Here is a 9,274-nt window from a genome sequence, read left to right on the forward strand (position 1 = left end):
TAACCTTCATCGGGGCAATGGTGTCCAGAACATTCAAAACACTCGAAGTTACAGAGTTCAACAAATCATCAACATTAGAACATGAGGCATTTTCAAAGTGTATCATTTCCGTGAACAGTGCACCTGTCTTATCATTTATGTGTCTCCTCTGAACAACTGCAGGACCAGCCGCTGGTTTGGGAATAACAGACAGGTCAAAAAAGACACAGAAATGATCAGACAGAGCAACATCCACCACATTGACATTTGAAATATTTACTCCTTTTGTAATGAGCAGGTCCAGAGTGTGTCTCTGTTGTGGCTCACTGACATGAGTCAGACCAAAGGTTTCACAGAACTGAGCTCTTTAGCGTTTCTGTCAAACACATTATCCACATGTACATTAAAATCACCTGTAATGACTAAACCATCAAAGTCTGTGCATACGACTGAAAGCATCTCAGTAAAATCATCAATAAAACTCAGACAGAGCTGGGGAGGTTTGTATATGACTAAGTAGAGTCTGGAGGGGGATTGTTTTAGCTCCATTTTGAATGAAACATACTCAAAAGATGAAAACACCACAAATGACAATCTGTAACTAAATTATCTCTAAAAAATGCGCACACACCTCCACCCTTTTTGTTTACTTGTGTTTCAGATTCAAATTTGAAGTTGGGTGGAGTTGATTCCACTAGGATTGCATTACCTGTGTTTTTGTTGTGTTATGTTTCATTTAAAAACATAAAATCAAGACTAAAAGAAGAAATAAAATCATTAATTAAAAAGGACTTGTTACATAAAGATCTGACATTGAGCACAGCAAGTTTCAGATTAGTTTCAGTAGGACTGGATGTTATCTTCTTACAGGGAATGTGAACTAAATGTCTCTGATTGGACAGTCTGTCCTTCTGTTAATCAGTCTACGTGGTGTAACTGTAGATATAGCTCCATCACAGGCCTCAGTCTGATATTATCTTTATCATGACTGTATGTCCTGAGACAGCAGAGGCCCTGTGTGTCCTAACTCTTGTTGATAACAGCTCTGGGGGAAGGCAGGGAAGAGTGATGAGGGGGGAGTTTGGGTGAGGGACCAGGTGAATGAACAGGGGGGAGTTTGGGTGAGGGACCAGGTGAATGAGCAGGGGGGAGTTTGGGTGAGGGACCAGGTGAGGGACCAGGTGAGGGCCGAGGAGGTGGAGCAGGGGGGAGTTTGCGTGAAAGACGAGGGGGGATAGGTGGGTATGGGGAAGAGTTCAGCATAGTTGATGCCAGAACTCTTGATCGCTCTATATTAGGTGTGAGAGGAGCCATCTTAATTCCTGATCTGATGAGACTTTCTAGATGGTCAGGAAGGGCCATAGGTGAAGGTGGGGAGGAAAAGGAGAGTGAGGAGTCTCTAGAGGGAGTGGATGTAGCAAAGGGGACCCAGGGTTGGTCTGTGGGCAGGGGAGGTGATGTGGGTGCTGTTGTGACTGAAACCTCTGCTGGGGCTGTCACAGACAGGTTCAAGGCCTGTGATGTGGGCCCTGAGGGAAGTGACGCTGGAGATGCATCCTTCACTTTTGAAGGTGGTGGTGATACTGATTTGTTCTCTTGGGGAGGTGGTGGTGGTGCTGAATCCTTTGCTGGGAGAGATGGTTGTGCTGCTGGTGGTGACTCCTTCGCTGGGGGAGGTGGTGGTTGTAGTTGTGTTGCTGCTGGTGGTGCTGACACATTGGCTCGGTCTGTGGTTGGTGCAGCAGGAATGCTTCTCTCATTCCTCTTTTCTCTCACTAGCCCAGGACCCTGTCCAGGCCGGTTTCTCAGAGCGTGGAGGAGATTATCCGTCAACACTCTTACTCCACCTCTGCTCAGGTGTGGGCCATTTCCCTTGAACAGGTCGTCTCGTTTCCAGAAAAGATCAAAGTTCTCAATGTAGTGCAGTCCTCTGGCTGCACATTCATTGAACAGCCATGTGTTCAGCTGAAGCAGCCAGGTAAATTTGTTCATCTTCCTTCTGTCTATGGTAGGAAGAGGTCCACTGATGAAAGTCTTAACCTCCACTTTACCAAGCTCCTCAAATAATTAAATGAAATGCTTTTTCAAGATTTCAGTTTCATTCATTCTGGTGTCAACTGCACCCACGTGCACATTCAGCTGTTTAGCTCCTTGGTGTGTTGACAAAACTTTTGGGAGGAGTTTTGTAATCTCAGAGACAGTGTGACTGGGGTACGAGCAAGTTTGGATTCCTCTGTGAGTCACATCTCTGATAGCACCGTCTCCTAGCAGCAGCGTACCTCTGACCTTGACGTTTGGCACAGACCGCCTGTCTGCCGCCGCTCTTTTGCCAACTTCATTGCTCTTGTTTTGCGACAAAAATCCATTTTCTGTTTGTATATTAACATCAACATCAGTCTGTGACAGTGGTAAAAATCTGTTTGTCAGCTGTATTTTGGGTGATGTAACTATATTAGCATTGTCTCTTATCACTTGTCGCGTTGGCTTGAAAATCTTGTCTTTACAAAGTTTTGGAAAAGACACCGTATCACTCAGGTTTAAGTTGAAAGTAGCAGATTTTTCACTCTCTTCTCTGAAAGTAACTGTGGGTTGCTTACCACTGGAGGTCACAGGAAGCGTTCGGTGAAGTCCTTTTTCAGATTCTAAAACAAATATCCGTGCTTGTAGCTCAATAATTTGTTGTTGATAGTTCCGACAGCATTCGCAGAAAGAATTCCTTTTGTTTCTTCCCGCGGACATGTTGTTGGCTCGTCCAAAATTTTGTAAAAAAAAAAAAAAAGTGAAAATGGTTTAAAAATCTTGGTCTACTTAAGAGAAAATCATAAGTAACAAATCTCCCAGCAATGGAAGAGGTAAAATTATTTAAAAAGCAAAGTAAGGAGGAAGCAGCAGGAGCAAGCAAGGTTTGTGTCTGCACATTCAGAAGCAACTGCACATAAAGATAAGATAAGAAGATAAGTGAGGAATAATCACTGCAAACCATTTAAAATGAACTAGTCCTGTTGTCTGTTTACTGCCTGCATACAAACAGCAGTCACAACACCAGGACACAGCACCGCACGGCCAATCTGTCAAATAAAAGCCCACACATTCTAATCGCTGGTTAAATGCTCGGCTGTTTACAGACAACTGTGTAGTGACTCATAATTGTCCACAGAGACGCACTTGTAATTAGTTGTCACTTGACGTCTTTATTGTCAGCTGAAGGTTTAGTGAATGGACGTGTGGTGCAACAACAGCAGTCAGGGCATTTCAGATCTTTGGAAACATTACAAGGGGAATTGTGATTGTGTTTACATGTGATGTGTGCCTCAGGTCAGTGGTGGAACGCCAAAATCAATGTATTAGTCACTTTAACGTCTTATCTTAATAACTCTGGACCAGTGCAAACTATTTAAAATGACCTAGTCACATTTTTCATATTTTTTTGAAGATGGTAAAAATCTGATATTAATAAAACTTGTATTTATTTATATTTATATTTTTTCTATACTAAATGGTAATATACAATGTTAAGGAAGGACAGATGTCATCAAATGACAAATTAAAGTCACATTAAGTCACTTTTTAGCCAAAAATAAGAGCACATTTTTTCATTTTGGTTGTCTTTATTCCACTGAAAACCTTGTGGTCAGCAGACTTGCATCTCCACAAACCTGATCCTGGATGAGGACGAACTCCTTCCTTTTCCTTTGGCTTTAATTTTCCACAACAACGTATAAATGTATCTCCATTGAAAATGCTCCCGATCATGGTTGGACTTAGGCCTGAGCCCATACAGGGCGTAGGGCCTAATGCTTCCGCAACGATGAGTGCATGGGCCAAGCGTGGGTTATTTGTATGTGTTGCTATGACGACACCTTGACATGCAGGTTCCACTTCCAGTTGCTGGTCAGTGCGGAGGATTTGTAACTTATTAATGTTCATATCTCAAACACAATAGTGAAATAAAAACACCAGGATCACGTAGAACGGGTCCACACGAACATATCACCACCAAAATGATGAGTCTGACAGCAGCAGTTACAGAGAGAGGAGACACAGTTTTTCAATGTAAAGTGAATTGGAGCCAGAGTCGCCGGATGTGCAGCCCATGATCACTTCCTGTTTGGAACGTGTCGGCAGCAGGATAGTTATGTCCATTTATATAAACAGTGTATGGTTTCCTCACACCAGAACACTGCAGGATTAACATAGTGAATTTACACAAATCACTACGACTCACACACAAGCACGGAAATATTTATTTAAATTCATTGCAGATTCATTTTCCTATTTCAAGTCATTTAAACCAAGGCTCGAATTTTTGTGGTTTATAAACTTTTTATAATTTGAGTCATTTCAACTAGATTAAGTCCATAGTATATAGTTCAGGTTTAGTCCTGGTCCAGTCCTGGTTTAGTCCCGGTCCAGTCCTGGTTTAGTCCCGGTCCAGTCCTGGTTTAGTCCCGGTCCAGTCCTGGTTTAGTCCTGGTTTAGTTCTGTTTTGTTTAGTTCTCTCTCTCTATGTATATATGTTTATATATATATATGTATGTGTGTGTGTGTGTGTGTGTATATGTTTACTTTTATCCATCCATCCATTTTCTTCCTCTTATCCGGGGCCGGGTCGCGGGGGCAACAGTCCAAACAGGGACTCCCAGACTTCCCTCACCCCAGACACGTCCTCCAGCTCCTACGGTCGGTCCAAGGTGTTTCCAGGCCAGAGCTTCTCCTACTTTTATCTATTTTAATATAATTTGGTCACGTTCGGCGGGCCAGATTAATAAACCCAAAGGGCCGTGTGAGGCCCCCGGGCCGTAGTTTGCTCATGTCTGGTCTACAGTCCCTTAGCCAATTAGGACGCAGAACACAATGCACGTTTATACACTGTAAAAAAAAAACATCCACGAAACAGCGAGACCACAAAAGGTGAACCGCGATAGAGTGACGGACCACTGTTTTGTCATTTTAATATTTTTCTTATTTCTTTAATGTGATTGGTTGTTTTTTCAGATTCTAGGATGTGATGTCATCCTCCCAGGAGGCCTTCCAAGGACCAGTTTTTTTCCTATTGATTATTGATACTTTCTGCATGTATGTCTATGGTAGAATGTTTAGCAGTTACCTTGTTGACATAATGCACACATTAGCAAACACACTGATATGTTTTCTGAAAACTCAAGAAAAAAAAACACTAAATGGATTCAAACAGCACATTTTCTAGAGCCTGTGATCAGTTCATGGTCTTGTTTAGGAGTTTGAGTTTCAACAATAAAGTGACAGAGACTTTTTGAAAAACTGGTGGCTAATGCTAGCTAGCTTGTGACTGTAATTTATGTGTATAAAGTATCCACACTGAGCAGTGCTCTTCACTATTAGCTGGGACTCACACTGGGGCTTTTGAACGTGCTCAAACACGACTGGTTTATAGAAATCTTTCCAGTCGTTAAAGTCTCTCTCGGCTAAAACTGGAGAGCTGGACATGACGTCCACTTTTTGTCCTTGCAGAGCTCGGAAGGCGGCAAACGTGGCGATGATGCAGGTTTTTCCCTCTCCCGTCCTCACCTGAATCAGACGACCTTTTGCGGACAGAGCCATGAGGGTCCAGCTCACCATCTGTGTTCATCTGGGAGTGATCTTTCTCGTCTTCTTCACTGCAGCTACCACCCTCTGCAGATCACTTGTGAGTTCATGTTTGTGGTTTGATTCTGAGTTGAATTCTAAAATGATTTGTTTGGCATCATCGAGAAGTTTTTTATCAATTGTGTTTTGTTGCTCAATTTCACTGATTATTTCATCAAGTCCCTTATCTGAATTTGCCCCTAAAGTCTCAAAATACATGTAGTTTCAAGTTTTCAGTTCATTATTTTGATTGCAGTAATTGTAAACCACGTGGCATCAGCAGTAGGATTTTTTGAATGAGGGTTTACCAACTGCTTCTTCATACAGATGTTACTTTGCCTGGATTGTTACACAGTACAGCATTAAACTCATTCATGTCCAGGGGCTCGAGCAGAGGACGCCCTTTTGGGGAAGATGCACAGGGCACATTTAATGGTTGGGAGGGTTGAATTACTTTAGTCTTTAAAAATATATGAGATGAAATGATTAAAACATAAAGCCCATCATGTTGTGTTGGGAATTGGATCTTCTGTCATATACGATTTATGACTTAAGCCTCTGATTTCCTCTGAACGTCCCTCACTGTTTTGTACAGCTCACCCCTGCACTAATCATATATACACAAGTTTACATGCACTATATAAAAAGACACATTTGCTTTTTTCTCTCTCTGTCTGACATGAATCAGACTAAACTTTTCCTGTTTTAGGTCCATTAGGATTAACAGAATTATTTCTATTTGCTAAATGCCATTAAATGATTCATTACAAACTCATTTTCCTTCACACTAAACCAGCAGAAAATGGCCACACACAGTGAGTTTAACAAAGACGTGAATGACACTTCTACACATTTACATGTTTGGCTAAAATGGAGAAAACTGTTGTCCTTTGTGTCATTTTATTTATTAAATAAGACTTGCAGTACATTGATCTTGATATTTTAACGTTAATTTGTAATGTAAAAATTAGAAGTAGTTCTGTTCAGTACTCACCTTTTTGGCAGTATTCTAAAAAGGGCTTATTATGCAAAATGACAACAACAAAACAGAAATGAACTGAAGGTGAAAGACACTTGAATGTGCGCTCACACTGAGCAGAACCTCAAACAACATAAGACACAGGAAATGTTCTCGTGTGGTGTTTTCAAAGGAGGGACAGGAGTGCACGCTGTCACCACATGTTACCTAACGTCTCCAAAAACAATTTATTTCATTTAAAGTTTGTTTCTATATTTAAAGCAACTTGAGCTGAACCAAAGTGCTTCACACAAAAGTCAACAAAAAACAAACACACAGATACACGACACACAGGAACAGAACAATACAACACCTGTATGTCCTGTGTGGTGTTAAATACCAGGGAGGAGAGGTGGGATTCAGTCTGGTCTTAAACTGTGTTAAAGACTGAGAGGATCTGACAGGCAGAGGGCGCTGTTCCATAGTCATAGTCACTGGTCTTGAGCCTGGCTTTGGGCACAGGAGCTGACCTCTGACCTGAGACCTCTGGGTGGAGTCTAGGGCTGCAGTAACAGCAGCTGCTATTAATCTACAAACAGGGTGTTACTTATAAACAGAGAGAGCCCCTTTTAATAATTCTGCATCTGTCATATTATTGCTGAAAAAAATGGACAAACGTAACACTTTTCTCTTTCTGAGTTTAAAGCTACAGATAAAAACTATAGCAGAGATACTTGTGTCTGTCTAATACTTTAACCTCCTGAGACCTGGCGTCCTCATCTGTGGACAACACATTTTGGGTTGTTTAGGCCACAGTGCAAATATTTAGAAGAACAGCAACAAGAACATGTTCAATTTTGAATAAGAGTTTAGAATATTTACTTATTTTTTATATTTATTTATTTATATTTGTTTTTTTAATAAAAAATGTATTTGTATTTAGTTATTTATTATTTTATTTTGTATTGTATTTTAAGTAAATTATTTATTTTATTTTATTTTTTTATTTAATCTTTTTATTTTATTTTATATTTATAATTTTATTTTATTGTATTTTAATTAATCTATTATTATTATTTATTTATTTTTTATTTAAAGGCATATGTCACACAAATGAGACACATTGTTCCAAGAGGCACATTTGTTTCTCATTTTGTTTTTTACACAAAATGTATGTGAAAAAATTTAGTTTTTGCAAATAAAGTCTTGCAAGCGCTCGGGTCTCAGGAGGTTAAATCTAGTTTTACTCAATATTAATGCATGTATTTGATTGATGTTTGTTTCCAGCCTCAGAAAGGGGTTGAAAGCTCCTGATTGGCCAATGAGCTGAAGCTAGCAGCCAATAAGAACCATTGTTTAGCGACTACTTCCTCATCGATGTTGCTGTTTTTTTTCTGACACTTGATCAGTTCAGGTCAGATCACCACTGGACACTGCCTCATACACTGCCCAACAAAAAGGTCCCACACTCTAATATTTGGTTGTTCCTTTACCTTTGATCACGTCACATTCTCTGTGTCATTATTTCGATTTCTTCTTCATCGTCACAGATTTATTTCCATCCAGTTGTTGCTTTAATGTTTCTCCTGTTTCATTGATGATGGTCGAGTCTGACGCTGCTCAAAGCTTCTCCAGCACAAAGATTCTCACTGGGGTTAAGGTCTGGACTCTGTGGTGGACGTGTGTGAAAATGACGTCTCTGCTCCTGATCCTCTGTCACTATTTGAGCTCGTTGAATCGTGGCATTTTTGTCTTGGAATATGCCCAAAAATCCACAGATGGAATAACCTGGTCATTCAGTTTATTCAGGTGTCAGCTGACCTCACTCTGCTGAACCTCGACCGGACCAACTGCAGGAAACTCGGACCTATTTGCTCAGTTAAATCCAGGTGGTGAGGGTTTTTTTGGCCAGACAGTGGATAATAACCCATTTTGCGTCACGTAGGAGTGTTGTACTATTTTTATACAGCGCTTTTCCATCTTTAAGACACTCAGAGCACTTTACATCAAGAACCACTCACACGTTCACACACAGACACTGGTGGGTTTAGTGTCTTGCCCAAGGACACAACAGCAGCATTCATCTGTGGGAGCTGGAGTTTACGTCGAGAGCGTGATTCAGATCAGATATACAAATATAGAATAAAACGCACTTAATAAATCACTGTGTTAAGTTTAAGTTTTGAACATGTGATTAGACTGAAAACATCTAATCAAAAATGTAAATACACAAATATATTTTAACTAAGATGAAAATAAGTTTAAGTTGAATAAAACTGATTTATATTTTAAAAAAGAAACGTAAATCAATGTTTTTGTTCTGACCCAAAAGTGGATCAAAACATATTTAAGAAGGACACAGAAAAAGGTAAGAGTTTAATGCTGCACTTTTATCACTTTTATTCTACTTTTAAAGCACAAAGTCTGACCAGAACCGTTCACATGTGGAGAAAGAACAATTCAATTCAATTCATTTATTTTTGTAACGCCCAAAATCACAACAACAGTTGTCTCGAAGGGCGTTCATGTTTTGGTTGATGGGGGAAACCGGAGTACCCGGAGGAAACCCATCCAGACACGAGGAGAAACATGAAAAACTCCACACAGAAAGGCCTGGTGACCCGGGGATCAACCAAACCTTCTGCTGTGAGACATGAGTGAGGCACTCAGTCACCGTGCCGCCAAGACACAAAAAACAAAACAACAGGAAGAATCAGACACAACAGGAAAAAT

This window comes from Periophthalmus magnuspinnatus, chromosome 17, assembly GCF_009829125.3.
Source record: "Periophthalmus magnuspinnatus isolate fPerMag1 chromosome 17, fPerMag1.2.pri, whole genome shotgun sequence".
In the NCBI taxonomy this organism is placed as follows: Eukaryota; Metazoa; Chordata; class Actinopteri; order Gobiiformes; family Gobiidae; genus Periophthalmus; species Periophthalmus magnuspinnatus.